The 18418-nt window shown below is 41.7% G+C and overlaps 2 protein-coding genes and 1 long non-coding RNA gene across 7 annotated transcripts in view; 2 read left to right on the top strand and 1 right to left on the bottom strand.

The window, feature by feature from the left end:
- PARD3B (par-3 family cell polarity regulator beta) overlaps positions 1-7759 on the bottom strand; it is a 753023-nt gene extending 745264 nt beyond the window's left edge. The window contains exon 1 of the mRNA XM_052674691.1: positions 7675-7759. The gene's annotated coding sequence lies outside the window, so the exon portion shown is untranslated. The remainder of the gene's footprint in view (positions 1-7674) is intronic.
- LOC128076716 (uncharacterized) overlaps positions 1-18418 on the top strand; it is a 496481-nt gene that overhangs the window by 406732 nt on the left and 71331 nt on the right. The window lies entirely within an intron of this gene.
- RAPH1 (Ras association (RalGDS/AF-6) and pleckstrin homology domains 1) overlaps positions 2680-18418 on the top strand; it is an 81326-nt gene continuing 65587 nt past the window's right edge. Inside the window, exon 1 of one of the 4 annotated variants that reach the window (XM_052674680.1) lies at positions 2680-2818. The gene's annotated coding sequence lies outside the window, so the exon portion shown is untranslated. Of the gene's footprint in view, positions 2819-7934; positions 8045-12135; positions 12248-18418 lie in introns of those variants that run through there. The other 3 variants (XM_052674681.1, XM_052674679.1, XM_052674683.1) reach the window with 3 other exon arrangements.

Raw genomic sequence — 18418 nt, 5'->3', positions numbered from 1 at the left:
GAAGTATAGGCTGAATGAGCTGAATTATTTATGTTAATGGCTATGGGTGCTATACCTGTTGCTAAGAAATGCTGCAATACTTCATCATAACTCCCATTTGGAAATCCATTATAGCTAGCAGAGTAGAAAAAGATAAAGTACAGGTTGAGCAAGTCATTGATGCACAAGAAAACTTTCGCTGGATGGAACTGGAACTCTTGTTCTAGATTGTGGCCATTGCCCCTTGCCCTGTCTCTGGCACTACTGAAAAGGGCCTGTTCTATCCTTTCAGGTATTTATAGACATTAATAAGACACTCCCTGAGCCTCCTCCAGGATGAACAGTCCCAGTTCCCTCAGCCTCTTGGTGGCCTTATGTTGGACTCTTACCAGTATGTCCAAGTTTTCTCTTGTGCTGGGGAGGCAAAACTTGACACGTCACCAAAGTATGGATTTCTGCTGCAGGAGTCTTTGGACTTTCTTGGGTCCAAAAAAACAACCAAGATGTGAATTACATGATGATGATTTTCAGCCTTCACCTGACATTTCCTTTGCAGAAGTTCCTGCAACTGTCTAATGATCCAAAAGTCTACCTCGTCTTTGTTTTCTAATTCAGAATTATATATACACAGAAAGTAAAATTTCTAAAGGATTCAAAGGTAAGCTCAGCTCCAGTGCCGCTCAGCCATTTTTAACATCAAGACTGATAGACAACATTTAGGAAGGAGAACAGGTCTGTAGCCCATTAAAAGCAGCGATCCACTTTATCTTTTCTTATTTGGAAATGTGTATAGCTTTTAACTTATTCAAAAGACTGGACTACTTTCATTATTTCATGTTAATTTTATTGGGAGATGTGTGAGTAAATTCCCTATGCTTTTCTGAAGACCTTACCCACCATGTACTGCTATTTCCCCAGGTGGGGGATGACTTTATGCTAGTAACTGCTGTAATTGGATAGTGGTTCTGTAGGATGCACAGAGATCCAATCTGATTGTCACACTTAAAATGGTCTGGCTCTGCTTTCTACTCTACATTAAATTAATTGCATTGTCTGCTTTGACTCAAGGCCCTTTAACAAGTTTGATATACAAGAACAACATTTCCACATGCCAGAAAGTTTGCATTCATCACCCATGGCCTCTTTTTCCTTCTACATTTTCACAGCTGAATGTGTGAAGCTTTGCACACCCCATGGCCATGCAGCTCCATAGCTGAAGGTGAGCTGGCACTGTGGCCATGCTAGGTTTGGTGTGCACACTGGCTGCTCCATGCAGTGGCATTGCAATGGCTGTGCCTGATACCATGAGCCCATTCTGCCTCTGGGGAGGGTGGTGGTTGCCTGATCCCAGCAGGACCATGGAGGATCATTCATAGCCTGGTGGGATTAATGCACATGGTGACAACCCCAGCCTGCCTGTAACGTCGGGTTTGTTGCTGACACTCAGCAGCTGCAGAACAGCACTCAAGTCCTTATTGCTGCTTTTAAACAGCATGAGCCCACACTCGTCGTGAACAGGGGCACTGTAGCCTCAGTGAGGTATTATTTTGCATGGTTAGATGAAAATTTTGCAATTGCAGGAGGCTGCTGCAGTTTCTAAGGGACAAGCTCATACTGTTATTTCACACTGATATTTTACAGAAGTTCAGAGGTGCAATTGAGGCAAGGTGTTTCTGCACCCGTAGCACTGATCTCAGCTCGCCCAGGATGTTTGCAGCTGACATTCTGTGTGCTGTCCAGATCTGAGCAGCGCTCTTGTGCTGCAGCAGGTTCACATGGCGCAGATTTGTTCGTTTCCATTGCAGTGCAATTCCGTGTGGACTCTGTTTTCAAACCACTTAATAGTACGTATACATGAACATACCTTCCCTGCTTGCTAGCTTGTGTTTTAAAGCTGCCTCTTCACACCGCGTTTAACCAACCTTATAACCTAATCGGTAATTCAGTATTTGCACAGGTAGCCCAGGCACCATCGTGCACGGTTGTTATCAGTCTCGGAAAGCAGCGCGCCCCGCGGAACGGAGGTTTGCTGCGGAGCTCCGCCGGCTCCGCGGGAGACGCGACCGCGGAATGGCGTGCATTCCCAAGATGGGAGAACGCGTCCCCGCGCGGGAGACCCGCCGGTCGGCACGAGGCGGACGCCGCCGCTCCAAGCCGCCTCGGCCGCGCCTCGCGCCGCGCGTGCCGCCCGCCGCCCCACTCCGTTCTCGTTCCGCGGAACTCGGCGGCGCGACCCGGCGCGCGGAGAGGCGGCGGCGCTGTGCGGGACCGCGGGCGAATCGCCCGACCGCCCCCCGCGCGCCAACGGCTCCCGCGGGCTAATCGCCCAACCGCCGCTCGCGCGCCGGCCCAACCGTCGCCCGCCCAACGGCCGGCGGCCACCCGGCACCGCGGGGCCCCAGCCGCCCCCCGAGCTCTGGCGGCGGGCCCGCTGGGCGGGGCGAGCCGCAGCCTCGCCGGAAGTGAGCGGCGGGGGGAGAGCCCGGAGCGGCGGCGGAGACTGGAGCGGGAGCGCCGTCTCCGCTGCCGGGCAGGGACGTGCTCCGGCTGCCGGGCGGTTCCGCGCTCGGCGGAAACAAGAAACGGGAAAGGAAGGGAGCGGCAGCGGAGAGCCGGCGGTGGCGGCCACCATTAGCGGCGGGAGGAGGAGCGGCGGGTAGCGGCGGCAGCAGCAGCAGCAGCAGCCGCAGCCGCAGCCGCGGGGGGCTGCGAGGCGGAGCGCGAGCGGAGCTCCGGTGCCGCCGCCGCCGCCAGCGAGAGCGTGCCTGCCGTCTCTGCCCTCTGAGCTGCGGGGGATCGCCGCCGTCCTCCCGCCGGGGGCTCCCCGAGCCGGGGCGAGGTGAGCACGGGAGCCGCCCTTCGCCGGGGGGTGCGCCGCATCGCCTCTGGGGGCCGGCGGCTGAGGGGGAGAGGGCGGGCAGCGCCTTTCCTGCCGCCTCCCTCGGCTCACCGCGGGCTGCGGAGGGACCGCGCCGGGCGGAGGAGCGGGGCGGAGGAGCGGCGGGGGATCGGCGAGGCGGCGGCAGCCACCCCGCGCGGCGCCGGGGGCGTTTCTTTCAAAGCGAGCGTTTGCACGCCGATGGCCGGCGGGGGCTCGCTGTTCCCCGCGTGAGACGTGCCTCGGAGCGGGCTGGGCGGCGCGGCGGGGCTGCGGCGTGCAGCATCCACACAATGTCAGCTTGGGTTAGCGAGTCCCCACCCTGCGGAGCTGCGGGCGGACGGGTTCCCCCCACGTGGCGCTGCCGAGCCCGGCCGCTCGGGTCCTTTCTCCTGGCGCAGGAGGGAGCGAGCGCTCGGGGTTCGTCGCGGCGCCGCGGGGCTTTTTTGTTCGTTTGGTTGGTGGTTTCAAGTCCCGCGTCTATTAGTCCTTCTAGCTGTGGGGCTTAGCGAAGGCGGGCTGGCGTGTGGAAGGCGAGGCTGTTGTCTGCCTCGGTGCTCGTGAAGATGTGCGTGTACGTATTTGTATGTATTCATACAGACATGTATCTGCACACTTAATTGCGTCTGGGCGATCATTGGTGCTGGGAGGGGAAGGAGTGTCTGCGTACGTGTGTATCACGTGAGCCTGACACAGGTACGCTGCTTTTCTCCTGCATTCGTGTTAACTGTCGCAAGAAGGCAGTGACTGAGCTGTCAGTGTTGGACCATTTGTCTTGGATATGTTGTCTTGTGTGGCAGAAAATAACCATTTAAGTGTTTGGGTGCTGTCGTACCATTTTATTTCATCATTTTTACTGGTAGTGTGACCTGTTTTTTTTTTAACCTGACTGTATCTACTGAGAAGGGAGGAACCTGTCAGTATGTGTAATACCCCTTCTGCTGGAGGGGTAGAGGTGTGCTCAGTTTGGAGCACTATTCACACAGCTACGATGTCTGGGTTGTCATTCACATGGTGGAGTAGAACTACTGTCTGTGGGACTGAAGAATCACACCCACACATAGCTGCATGCTAACCAGAAAGGCCTCTTCTCATCTGTTCCCCCTCACTCCCTGTCCTCTGATCGGGGATGCAATTACTTATAAAACTCCATTGGGACAAAAAAATAAATTTAGATATTTATTAATAACATATAAATATCTAAACCAGCAAACCTTTATCTTTTACTATCTATTTAATCAGCTTTTCTTGGCTAAGAAATTTCTTATAAAAACATAAACAGAAAAGTCACTAGCTGAATCATCCTCGGAAATGAATGTAAGTTCTGGGAATGCATTAAACAGTAAGATTGAAAGATGTGGATGTATCTGTATTTAATATGCTTATACCCTTGGGTGGGTGTGGCAGATAGCAGAATACAGAGCTGGTATATTGCACCTAACTTGACATAGGATTTTTATCTCAGTGGATGATACTCAAATTGAAGTGCATTAGGGAGGACTTTTGCTCTAATAGAACAAAGAGGTAAGCAGTATGAAGGAATTGACTTGATACTTTTTCTAGAAATTTCATTTTTAGATAATCAAAAAGCCAAGCCATTTTAAGGAATTCATATGACTTGCAGTGAAGGGTCCTTCTGCCAGTGTTTCTCTGACTCAGCATCAGAAAAAGACAGGAACAGTGCTTAACAGTGATTAAAAAACAAAACGCATAGTTTGCCAGATGTTAATCTCCCAAAAGATTATTAAAAGTCACATGAGAAGGAACACTGACAGATTTTTTAAATTTCGGTTCTGTTTTCCTTGCATATCTTGAAGCCATTGCTCTCAGTTTTTAATCCAAAATATTGTTTTCCAGCAGAGTAATGAGTTGATATGAATGCTTGTGAACTTCCTGTATATTACAACATCCTGCTTTTTTTTTTTTTTTTTTAAGGTAAACCTTGGTACAGAGAACACCTGTTGATTTACAGGAATGTATGAGACAGCTACCTTTTGTAGGTGATGGTTCACACAGTTGAGAAAACTAAGCCTCTTAAAATCAAGAGCGCATCTCATGATATCTTGGTTATCAGTATTTGTGAACGTCTTTATTTTTCCAGTTCCTCAAGCCACTGAAATTATTTCAGCTGTAGAACCAGTCTGTTGCTGATTTTTTTTTGTGTGTGTGTGTGTGTGCCATTATGAACACGTGCTCCTTTTCCTCTCCTTCAGCATTCAGGTTTTTTAATAAAGGGTTTCTTCCCCCCTCCAGAAAAGGTGTGATTTCTTTGTGCTCTGTATTGAACGTCTTCATGCTCTATGGCCACTAGAATTTGTTCTTTCTTAAAATGTCTTTCAGCCACTAGAGGGGAAAAAAATACATTTGTCAAACTGGGACAGAGTTAAATCTAACTCAGGCAAATAGTATGAGCAATGAAGATGGATTCCAGGCATGAAATAAACTAGATCACCATTAAGTAGTAGAAAAATGCAAATATCTCAACAAATGAAGCAAAAAATTGCAGAAGTAATCTTTTCTGGTCCATTCACCAGTAGTTTTATTACTGAACTAAATAGATGAGAATTGAAACAATGTTCCAGCTTCTTCTTAATATCTGTTCACACTGAGAATCCTGCTGGTAATATCTAGAACTTGTTACAGACACACAGCTGAGTGAGAGATGGTCAACTTGTATTTCATCCCTAAGAATAAAGACTTACGGATGCTGGCACTAAGAGGCTTTACACCATTCTGTACAATTGCTAGAAGATGACATGCTGGCTTACAGCTGAACTAGGCAATATCAAGTCAGTTTTACAAAATAGGTGATCAATTTGTCTTTATTACTGACAAAGATTTAAGGTAGCATAGAAACTACAGCAGACTGAGGAGTAGTCAAGTTTACTGTGAATATATATGTGGAATATAACTAACTTATGTTAATTTACAGGAAAGGTAGCTTAGAAAGTAGTGTTGTGTTATTAATTGAATCCTCCTCAGGATTCAAAATATTTCTCTACCATGATTAGCTGTCACAGGTAACGAGAACCCACTTGGAATGCTTTCCATCTTTAGGAATGTCTACAAGGTTAGAGAGTGTCATTGGAGAAAGTTGTGCTGTAATTACCTGTTACAGTAGCTAATCAGATTAGCAAGGAATTAATGTTTCTTCTTGGTCCTCTGCAAGCAATATAACCACCTAAAAACAGTATTCATTCAAAATGGCATCTATTTTCAAAAGGGTAATACCAGGAAGGAGTAGTAAGTACCTAGTTTAAAATACCAGGGAGGGAAAGAAGAAGTGTGGGGGGATGGCTAGGAATTCCAGAGCTACTGTGACAATAGGTTGGAAATTTGTTTAGCCACAGAAATATTTTTATGTGTCACTATATTTCTCATTTCATCTTATGCATATAAGATGCTGTAGTCAGAAAGATGATTGAGCCTTCATTATTCTGATTTTTGTCTTGCAGAGAGCAGAGTGTAACTTGAAAGCTTTAATATGAAAATATTATTGCAAGTCTGGTGAGGAACTTATTATGCTCAGTAGAAAAATTGTTATATTTACTTTTCTTAAGTAAATGTTTTCAAGTGTTGAAGAACTGAAGTTACTGCTGCTAAAAATGCACTGATTTTGAGTTGGGCACATGGTAAATTGAATAAGGATTTTTCCTGTCAGGTGGCAATTACATTCCAATAACAGATGATTAAGATAGTAATGCATTGCTCTAACTATTATGGCTGACCTCTGCTGAAGTGTTCTAGTGCTGTTGCAAGGTATCACGGTTCTGCCATGGTCATAGATACAAAGACAGCCAAGAGCTGTTTTATGCAAGCTGTGTTAATGCAGATCCAAATTCCCATACTATTTCCTATGTAATAGCCAATTTCTAGCAGATGAGGATTAGAAAGTTATGAAAGCAAGAAGGGTAACAATGTTGTCCAGTTCTGATCAGTTTTTATGTCAGTTTTGTACTTTCATTTAGAAAAGGTTATTGGAAGTTGGAGAACAGTGTAATTTCTTTCAAATGCATGTATTAAGTGGAAAAATATGCTGAATAGAACAGGTACACGCATCTCCTTCTAGCCTCCTGTATCCTTCATCCTCTCTGATATTTTCTCCATTATGAAGCCTAAAGAAGTGTTGCACAGGGACTGACAGAAGTGATTGCTCATGAGCACATGAGAGTTGAGAGCAGTGATGGCAGCAGGGCGTTTTTCCCTGCTGCCAGCACTAGGGTTGTTTTCTCTGGTCTTTCCCACTCCCCAGAGACTTCCCCCTGTGCTGTGCTCATAGGCCCTGTACTGTTCTGTCATACCTTTCTTGCTCTTGCTAGCTGGATTAAACAGGATTGCAACTACTCTGTGCTGAGTTGGTATGTATTACAGTTACTTTTGGTAATTTTTTGTTGTAGCTTTAGGGGTTTTTTTTCATGTGGAACAATTTAATAGTTTGCTCCTTAAGGAAAAGCTCCTGGTAGAGCTTGTAGCTTTCCAGTGATACATCATATCATATTGTCATGTATCAGTGGTTTGTGAAAACCACAGATTCTTCCAGGAAGTCCTGGGATCCTTTTGATAGCTCTACTGCAAGTTTTTTTTATTTTCTGAGATTTTTTTTCATCACAAAAACCTTTTCAAAAGTATCCCAAAGACTTGTTTACTATTTTAATGCAATGGTAACTGGTAAATTTATCTGCGTGTAAAACTTAATTACAAAGGCTAAGCTGTTATTCTACTCACAAAGAAAAAAAGGTTTTTGTCAGATTCTTGGTGATACCAAAGTACTTGCACATAGACCAATAGTCCTGTACAGAAAGAAAAACAGCACTCACCCAGCTGGTGAAGGGGCTCCTGGCCGTGCAGCACTCCTTAGCAACAGCCCAGGTCCAAGGGACGCTCTCCCTTCAGTGGCTGGCTCTTATAATGAGCCCAGGGGCTCCACCTGTGCCACCCCTCCTGGTCAGCTGGGGAGCACAGATGCAAACAATCTGCCTGTGCTCCCTGGGCAGACACAGCCCTGCACCAGGTGCTCCATCACCACTTCAAGTCCTGCCCAAACCGGTCCCCTGCAGTTGTTGAAGTGTTAGAAGTGCAAAGGATGAAATTCAATTGTTGGTAAAATAATTTTGTCTGAAACAGTTGTCTGATAGCATTGTTGCATTTAAATCTCTTCAGTGTGTATTGTGGACCTGCCTGCTAAGGGTAAGTGCAATATTAAAAATTGAGTGTGTTACTGCATGTTGTGAAAAGTGGTATCTTTTACAAAATAGAATCTGTGGAAGTGTTGTGTTTTGGAGTTGTGTTGTTGTGTGGAGTTTTGCTTTTTTGGAACATTCAGCTGGTATTGAGACAGTTTTTCCCAAATGAAGTTGTTTTAATCAGTAATAAAAAATGTTGAGGTTCTTTTTCATTTTTCTGGTCTTCTTTTCAGTTTTTCTATTGACTGTTATGATAAAATCCTTTTTTTTTTTTTTTTCTTTTTCTTTTTTTTCTTTTTCCAAGATGCTTGTGTGATTAACCGTGGAGAAAATATGCTGAAACAGGCAGATTTTCCTCTCTGTTAAAGGGCTGGTAGACTGGAAGTGTGATTTGACTCCAAAGTAGCTGAATTGATCCTTGCCAATATGTTTGTTCTGAAAAGACAAATGTTCAGAAGGAAATCTTCAGAAGGGTCTCACTTGCTGGCTTTCCATCAATCTCTCTCTTTGTGATGAGATGTCACCGGTTAGATTTCATTACAGGCTCTATAGAAGATAGTGTTAGAAAAACAAATCTGCATATTTTTTTGGAGGAAATAAAGTTGCTTCTTGTATCATTTTAAAAATTCCAGTCATTAATCTTTATACCAGTGCATTGTATTTAGGCTGGTATAGCCACAGGTTTGCTTGTATCCTTGGTGGTACTGATTTAATCTTGAGAATTTTGCCTTCCCTTCAATATCTTCCTAGCAAGTTCTTTATGAAATGGTGTTAATAAGAGCAAAAAGGAAGCAGATGAAATTAGAGATTTTTTCTTCCTTTCTTGGCTGAAATATCTTGAGATCTTACCTAGCTTTAGGGAACACTGAACTGTTGTGCACTAGGAGTACCCTCCTGAAAAGAAGAGGCTGGGGAGATTTAATCCTCATACACTCTGTAATCCACTTCAGATCCATGAAATGCCAGGCTGGTAAAAATTGAAGGGGTGATGAGTTGTGGTGAAAGATGGAACTGGGAAGCTGTTGAGAGTGGTAGAGAGGCTGTACCCTTTTAGACAGTGCTTATACGCTTTGTCAAAATGAGTGATTCTCATATGCCTGGGATGTGAAAGCATTACTTAAAGAAAGACAAACTCCTTTTTTAGGCCGCTGTTTGCATTTTAAGGTCATTAAAAGGCATTTATCCAGAATTTCAGAGTCCTAATGAATAATAATGCACTACAATTTCATAATTGCATTTGTTTGCACATCCAGGTGACAAATATTATCTATGCTTATTTTTTGTGAAAGCTGGTGTACGAAACTGAAGCTGAATATTACTCTAGCTGAATATTGAAAACAAGTTTTCAAGGTGTTTTCAAACATCTCATGAGTGAAGCTGCTTTCTGCAGCCTAACAATAATCTTCCAAAGGTGAAAATATCATGGGGAGTTTTATTAGTTCTGCAGAAACACCGTACTTGCATACCAATTGCCTTAATTTTAATCCTGTGCTTTTCTGCTTCATCTCTGAACTCACTGCTGGGTACTCCTCTCCTTTATGGCATAGAACAAGAAGAAGAGACTTACAGAATATTTGTATTCCCACCACAAAGTTGAAAGCATGTTATTGTGACCATGATAGCCTTCGCTCTGTTTTTCTCATATTATTGTCTGAAAGTATGGTACAAGGATCAGAAGTTCTTAAATTTGAGTTACCTCTGAAGTGTTGCTGTAAGAATGTGGACTATGTTATGGAAGAGCCTGGAGGGAAAGAAAAATCAAAATAAAACAGAAAAAATAAATAGTGAAGTCATATTATCTGGGTATTTGTGAAGTTAGTGTACGGTTATCCATAACTGTGTGTTAAGTAACAGTTTGTGTCCAGATACTGAAGAGCAGTGAGCGCTATGTGTGATTCTGTGAAATCTTCTATCAGCTCTTGACAAGGGGCTGTTACTGCTAAGTAATTCAAACAGGTACTCAAGTGCAGATTTGTCTCTGTGTAGTTCTGTAATTGGAAATGGCCCCCAGCAAAGGTTCAGGAATGCGCAGTAGAAAATTTACCTGGAGTGGCTTTTACCTCTGTTCTTTACAGTGATGCTGAGTACTGGTCTGTTCTGAACTGTAGCTGCAACCACCTCTCACGTGCAGCGTTGATGTCTGTGTAAATTCATCCACTTGTCATGCGTAACTGTTACCTTTTGTTCCTGGGCTTTTGAAATAAATGAAGGTGGCAGTGCATTAACAAATCAGCCTTTGGGTATTTGATGCGGCTAATGATATTTTTTGTTCTTGTTTTTCTTTGTCCAATTTGCAATTCATTTCTTCTTCAGTCAAAAAGATCTTTTGCTGAAGTGGCCAAACTCCTACAACAGGAATGAGAGTCTCTTCTTCTAGACCAGCCTGGTGGTCAAGAGAACAGTCTTGAATTTCTTCTGTTGAGAGAAGATGACTTTCCTGAGTCTATTATAGCCTCTTTAAAAGCACTTGCTGAGTAATTGCTTAAAGGATACAGACTCTTCTGCCGATGTCTTAAAGCACGAGGCACTGTGTAGGGAAAAAAGGTCATATCTATTCAAACTTTCTTAGGGGTTCAAAGCTCAGGGAGGTTCCTGCCAGTTGCTCTACGTAAGGCACATTGCTGCTGGATTGCATCTTTACTTAAAATAACCCTTCACTCTTTGGTAGTACGCTGTGGACTACTCCTAGGCAGTTTCCTGTTCATGTACAATTGCTTTTCATGTCAGACTGACTCGCTTAGTTCATGCCTATATAATGATGAAGCATCTTGCATGGGATTTTTGGTTCTGTGCCAGAAGCCAAACATTCCAAGCTCTTTTTAATTTACTGTTTAGCCATTTTGTTTCCTGCTGTCTTTCTTGCTAGCAGAAGGATCACTGTAATCTTGTTGCACCTTCTAAACCGGAGTTCACTTTTGTCAGAATCTGTTTTGTTTTGATACAATAAGAAAGGTTTTGGTTTCCCAGGTGCCTGCAGCCAGTTGACTGAAGACATTCGGTATAAATGTGTTTAATAGAGCATTTAAAAATTTCTAGTCATTTGAATTGTAGTTGTCTGATGGCTTTAGAAAAATATTTGTAGCTACTAAATAGTGGTATTTTAGTTAAGCGGCAGGAAATTAAGTAGTTTTCATTCACTAGTAACTTAGCAAAGCAGTAATGGTGACTGGAACTTGTCACTTCCTTTGGCCATCTCCCAGCATGTCATAGGTCAGGAAAACAGTTTTTCCTGAAGCTGGGTAACAGACGATCGCTCTTATTTTGACCTCGACTCAGGTATATCTATCAATAAGTAACTTAGTGATATCTTGTGATCATTTCTGTGAAACATAAAGACTTTTTGTCAGACTGATGTGAGTACCAACAATAAATGCACAGAATCACAGAATTGTAGGGGTTGGAAGGGACCTCCAGAGATCATTGAGTCCAACCCCCCTGCCAAAGCAGGTTCCCTACAGCAGGTCGCACTAAATAATTGGTTGCTCTGGGTTAGAGAGCTCAGAGATCCTCTCTGAAGTGCGTAGCAGAAGTGAAGTCTTATTTTCAGTAATTACATGAAAGGAGCGCCTCATAGAAAAGCGTGACTGTTGTCCTCCTTTCTAGCAGCTGGCAGAGCAGAAAATCGAAGCAATAGGGAAATGAATGAAATTCTTAAGAAGAACCACATATTCATGTCACATTTCTGAAAGTGAAGCATGCAGTGTCTTCATGAAGACTGCTCTGTCTTAACTAAATTCTCACTGGTAGAGCAGCATACAGCTTAAGCTTTTGTGCTTACTATCCTAGTTAGTGATAAATCAGTTTCCTGTTTAAAATGCAGCAGCAATAGCAAGAAGCAACGACTCAAAAGCTTGTGGTTAGATTGAATGAAACTTTCTGTTGTTGTATTGATTATTCCTATTTAGTTTCAATTTGTGCAAAAGCTTCAAAAAGCTCCTGAAAACCAAATAAACAGAAAAAAGCCCTTGGAGTGACTTACTACTGCTTTGTAATGACAAACCCTAAATTATCTTTTATCATGTGAAATGGAATATTCCTGGAATGACTAACGCGCATTGAAGGGTTGAAAGTTCAGAGTAAAGCAAACAAAGTATTTTCAGACTGTGCACTTTCAACTTCAGTGGTGTTTCGTTTCTGAAATGCAATGCCTTAAGCGTCTCTCTTAGAAGAGACGGATTGTTTAATCTTCATTCTCCTGAAGTACCAGGTAATATTTACAGCTGTCATGTAGGAACTTAGCTTGGGTAGACTGTTACTCGCCAAGCTTCTGGGTGTGAGTTTCTGTCTTTATTTCTGGGCCTAGATCTCTCAAAAGTATACTAGATGAGCATGGCCTTCAAATTTAAAATATACATAATATAGGAAAAATGTTTTCACTCAAATTATTTTCATTTAAAGTACAGGCAGTTTGCTGTTGTGATTGTCATGAAAAGAGTTTGTATTTAATTGTTGTTACTTGCTTTCTAGTCTGAGGGCTAATCTAAGTGCACTACCAGAGGAACATTACTGTATTATTTGTAACATTTGAAGTTATTCCTCCTATCTGTAGCACCTTCTGGTGGTGGAGGTCTAGACTGATTCTTGTGAGCTGCATGCTTTCCATTTTGAGGATGTCTGCATGAATTGTTGCATCGCTACATGCCGTGACAGTGGGCCAGCTACATTTTGTAACGTTGCATTAGCATTTGTGAAACGAGAAGTGAGCCCCATACCAGTAATATAGTAGGTCAAAAGTGTTAGTAGGGCAATGGGGAATGTGCTGGTTTGGTTTGCAGTGTTTTACCAGGACTTTCTTTTAGTTTCTTGAACTTGCAGGGCATAAAATCCTCCATACGTTCTGAAGTTGGTCCCCATCCATTTAATTTTTTTCATTCTTGAAGGTACACGATCTTCCTTCTGTTTAGAATCGCCTGAGTCTGGAAGGTCAGAATCCCCTTTCCCCCCTTTTTATTTTTTTATTTATTTTGTATTTGTGATCATTATTAACTGTCTGAAATGAGGTTAGTCTTCCCTTTGATGTATCTGTTGCCAGGCTGTGAGCACTGTAGGAGTAACATTTCCATGTATCTGATCTGATAAAATGTGATAAAATGTTGCAAGGCTTTGCTTAGACCCCTACTCTAGGTAATGCCACCTAAATTTTCTTTTGCTATTTTGACTGAATTGGGAAGTGAGATAAATGGCCAGTTGTGCTCTCATGAAAATGTTAAAAGTGACAGCTGACCTTATGTTGTCTGCATTCTTTTTGCCTTCCAGTATGGTTTTAAATACTTGATTTTACAACTGAGCGTGCTTTCTCTGTGTTATGATGTGCCATAGCAGTTGAGAAGGCATGGCCTGCCAGCAGATTTGGCAGCTGCTTCTTCATTCCTAAAATGACTTTTGCTGGTTTGCTTTCCTTAAAATGTTGGTATTTAAGCAAGGTTCAGGCAGTGTTTAGCAGCAATATGGTCACTCAAGCTAAATCATTGGAGCAGTGATAGCTGTTGTTCAAAACTAGTACTTGGGGTGGGAAGCTTTTTTATTATTTTCTAATAGTATATAATTTGGAAAATGTAGGTGGCTAACCAGTTAAAATGCTTGATTTGTACACTTTTTGGTAAGAAAATCTTTTAATCTTGCTTGACACTAGTCTTTATGGTTATTTGTTAGTGCCATGATTATTAAGCTAAGGAAGACCACTTCATGTGGGAACTGAAGGTGAAAGAAGCCCTGCATTTACTCAGTACTTTTTGTCACTTCTGAAGTTCAACTTGTCTCTGCAGTGTTACTACCATCCTTTCACTGGAGCCAGCAGGGTAGCAGCTGTCTGATCCTGTGTGCATTGAGAATTGTCTGCATACGTGCAACTAGTTTGAAGTTTGGTTTGAGGCTTCTTTATTAACAGTATTTAAAAAATGATGATCTTCCTGACGCTGCTGTCATGCAGCCTGGTATTAACGGATTGAGAATCTAATGGATGCAGATCAAGAGCTGTGTAGTTCTCATACTTTTTTACCATTTTACTTAATACATTTTATAGGTCATGCTTAGAAAATCTGTTTGTAACTAACTCCGGTCTTTCTCTTTCCGAAGATGAGCAAGATAGGGACTGAAATTATGCCTATGGCTCTCCATTCTCTAAATAATTGATTTGTACCTTCAGTGTATTGCTTATCTTTTTTTAGTGCCTTGAGGAATATGATATTACTTAAAAAGAGGAAGTTGGGTCTGCCACAGAGGAAGCATTATATTATGGATTAAATGCTGTCTTTGTCTTTTTTTCTACTGTCTCTCTTATTACATGTATGCTTTTTTTTTCTTTATACAGTTTCCAGTGGTATATCTGAGTTGCAGAGAGCTGTAGTAGTTTGGAACATTCTGTGTGTCGTTCTCTGGTCCTCTTTTCAGCTATTGATCTTGGAATGTTTGCTTCTGCAATTCTCAATTTGAAACTGGATAGGTAGAAAAGTACTCTTCTTTCTGTTCACTACTGCTTCCTGTATTAGATCTTATATTCGCGTGTGTGCTCTGAAGTTTTGGCTAGAGGTGTCCAACAGGAGAGACTATGAATGCTGAGAGTTGGGCAGAATGTTGTTCTTACATTCCCCATCTCAAAGTGTACGTAAGGGAGATCGGATAGTATGATTAGCTGTGTTCCTGTATGGTGTTACCTGCATGTCCTCTCCCACTGGGAGAAATCCTTCTGACACACTACAACTGAAAAATGGGTTAGCAACTTGTTATCCATAACTTGCTTGCATTTATTTTTTTTTAATAGCAATTTTCAGGAATAAATGGAGCCGGGAATTAACCTTACTAGCTAGCTTAGAAAGCTGTGAATGATGTGAAACATTGTAACTTTAAAGAATTGCTATCCTGTATGTAGGTTGAAAACTTCGCATCAGTGGAGATCATATCATCTGAAGTCAGAGTACTTTTTGTGACGTGCATGCAGTTAATAATTAGTGGACTATCCTTTGTTGTTTTATCCATGTTTACTCTTCAGGAGCTGCTTGAGTTGGTTTGGGAGTAAGATTGATATTGTTGTTTAATAGTGGCACCCCAAGTTAGAAATATGAATGCAGATTTTTAAGCATGTCTTTGGCTTTTCTTATGGAATCTCAGAAAACTTAGAAAAGAGTGTCTTCTTTACTAAGTTTTGTATAGTGTGATGAGCATTTTCTACCTGTAACATTAAGTTGTAAATGTATCGAGGAATATTTTTCTGTTCTTCTACCATACCTTACTGATGCAGAAAGTTTCGGTATTCGGAAGAGTCTTGATTTGGACATGGTAGATTCTTGATAAAAGGATTTTCTTCCTAGAGTTTGGATCTTACATACTTGGTCTGCAGAATGATACTGGTATTCTGTTATGTGCATGAGCCAGAGATCTTAATTTTAGATCTGTTTCTCAAATACTGGTGTCTGAAATTCCCAGCTGCAGATGCTACACCCTGCCTTTTTACTTCCCTTCCTTATAGAACTGATGCAACTGGTTGTGGGACACTTTCTGGCTTATGATTAAGCCATTTTGTCTCCAGATCCTGTAAATGGTTGCACTGAATGGGTAGTGGCAGTGATATACAAGCAGTGCTGCCAGGTGTGCATTCCTGGCGGTAATTCTCAGCATTGTTGCTGTGGGACCAGCCAGTCCGTTCCCTTAATACCCAAGAGGATCCGCTGGCAGTTCTGAAGCATCACTTACATCTGTTCTGCCTGCTTACTAACACCTAGGCGTGGAGTCACCCACTGCTGATAGTACTAGCTACTTTCCAGGAAGTAAGTGATGAATTTCAGAGAGTTTCTTGATTAAAACTTCCGTGTTTACCTTGATCATTAATTTAAGGAATGGCTACCATACTGGCATTGCACTGATTACGGTTCTGTCAAGCTTTTGCTATGCTGCTGTATATTCTGTATACTACTATGTATGTTCTGTGTATGCTACCGTATGCCTCTATGCATTTTATTATCAGATGTGCAACAAAGACACGAGAGTCAACGTATCCCAATATGATATGTAGTGAAAACAACAGCGTTCTGCTGTTATAATTTTCTGACCTCTCTAATACAGCTGCTGCTAAAAAGTGGTGGTTGTGAATACTAACAGTTCACCCTTGGTCCATGTGACCAGCTGTGTTTAGCACTGAAATAATACCAGTGTGTGGAAATCTTTCTGAACTTTCTTCTACTAATTTCTGAGCTTCTTTTTCTTCTAACTACAGAAGGTGGGCTTTTCTCAGTTGTTTTTCTTTACTTGAGAAGGGAAGGTTTTTTATCTTGTTTGTTTGTTGAATATATATTTTGGATGTTTGTTTTCCCAGTCTTCAACTTGTAAAATCAAATTTTAAATTGAATACTTCCCCTTGTATATAACATCATCCAGTTCAGCATTAACTATTGTAAGTGGAATGTTTCTTGTTTTTTTTTTTTAATATCACTTTTCTTCCCTTTGCTATCACTTCCTCTTGGAAAAAGAAGACCTAAGTTGCTTTAGATCAATCAGAAGACTTACATAGAGAATGTTGGATTTTTCTGGTTACACATGTACAAGTCCATGGATTGTCTCCTGCATCCTGCATATAGTTTAGTCTTAACCTTTTTCCTATGATAGGAAGCAGAAATCATCTGGTTTCTTTCAGTAGTTGATTATGAGAGGGGTTTGATGTGTTTATACTTACATGGGAGCTTTGCATGAGAAATCTCCAGTGCCAAAATGAAGTGGTTGGGATTTGTCATTTCAACAGTTTTTTGAAGGTCTTTGCAGTGGGAAAAACCTAATTTGTGGGGGGAAAATATCAGTAGAAGAAGTTAGGAATAATGCTAAATGCCTCATTCGCATCTTTCATCTAATTCTAACTTCGCATAACGTACAAACTGAATTTGTGCACGATCTTTTGTGTTTAAGCATGACACTGTTAACCAGAATATTTTTTAAAAATTATATCCCAAGGTTAGTTTTGTGGCATTTGAAATAATTTACCTGGTGATCAACAGGAAGAGGGGCCTTCCTACACTTTTCTTCTGTTTCTGTTCCTAAACTTTATTACATGTTTCTGTTGTCTTTGACCTGATTTCACAGTCTGATTCTTCTTTCTTTCTTTCTTTTTTTTTTTTTCCTGCCCCAACGTGCAATATCAATTTGACATTAAGTTCCGTTTTATACAGAAATATGCATGGAGAAGATATATCAGAACTCCTTAGAAACCATTAAGTCTGCATTAAGTTTAGTTGTTGAACTGAGGGCCGTGGTTTAGTGGGAAATATTGGTGATGGTTGGACAGTTGAACCGGGTGATCTTGGAGGTCTTTTCCAACCTTGGTGATTCTATAAATGGCTCAGATATTGGTGGATAATTTCTGTGCGTAATGGTTTGTTATTATTTGACGTGTTTAAAACTGTAGCTTTGAATTATGCCCAAGCCTTTCAGCCACTGAGTGACACATACTGTAATTTAATCTCTCATTCTTCTCTTGATATGGCTATGTGCTATGAAAATTCAGATGCCTTGTATGTTACGAAGTTGACTCTGTTGTTTCCTTTATTATTTTATTTTTAGCATGCAAAGTTAACTTCCCTCACTTATGCTCAAAGCCAATCAAGTTCTGTTTCATCAGGTTGCAGCGTGAAACCCGTTCTCCTCATGAAATATTTCATCCAAAATCTAGCTCTATAATGGTACTTGTGCCACGCTGTCATCCTGAAAAGCAATGAAAGTGTCCTTGCATGTTAGACTCAAAATTAAAAATTGCTAATCATGTTCTGAAAATACTTTACAGAAGTTAGAATATTCATTTTAAAATCAGATTTTCTTATGTTTGTTGGTTCTACTGATGTGTCACGTTAATTGAAAAGATGAAGTTTACTTTGTTCTGATGTTTCTTCTTTTAAGAAATTTCTTGTTTATTTTTGAAGATTGGGAGTCAAGAGTTTTAGGTCTATTTTTACTATTGTACAGAAGGAGAGGGGAGATTAATTTCAAGGGATACCTCAATGAAAGAGCTGCATTTTTAGTTGCACAACTATGTTCTGTAGCCATCCCTCTGCGTACCCTGGTGTTAGTCAGGTGAATTACCTGCTTGATGTATGTAGTCGAGATGCCCCAACCTGGATGAAAGGGGCAAGAGCAGTACTACATCATTCTTGACATGGAACGATGTCTCTAATTCTGAATATGGAGTATGACAGGCAGAGTATGGCACTTGTGCTGGACCTCACTGCATTGCAGTGTTGTCCTCCTGCAGATGGAAACAGATGTGTGGCACAAGAAAATGAGGCATTCCTTTACAGTCTGAATGTGATCCATGGCAGAAGTTATTCACAAATAGGCATGTACATAAAAAATTACATTGCATATTTTAGTAGTGCTGCTATTACTGCCAGGTTATCTTGGG

Source organism: Tympanuchus pallidicinctus, unplaced genomic scaffold (assembly GCF_026119805.1).
Source record: "Tympanuchus pallidicinctus isolate F22 unplaced genomic scaffold, pur_lepc_1.0 scaffold15, whole genome shotgun sequence".
In the NCBI taxonomy this organism is placed as follows: Eukaryota; Metazoa; Chordata; class Aves; order Galliformes; family Phasianidae; genus Tympanuchus; species Tympanuchus pallidicinctus.
The sequence above is the reverse complement of the archived record's forward strand: the minus strand, read 5'-3'. Positions and strand labels throughout refer to the sequence as shown.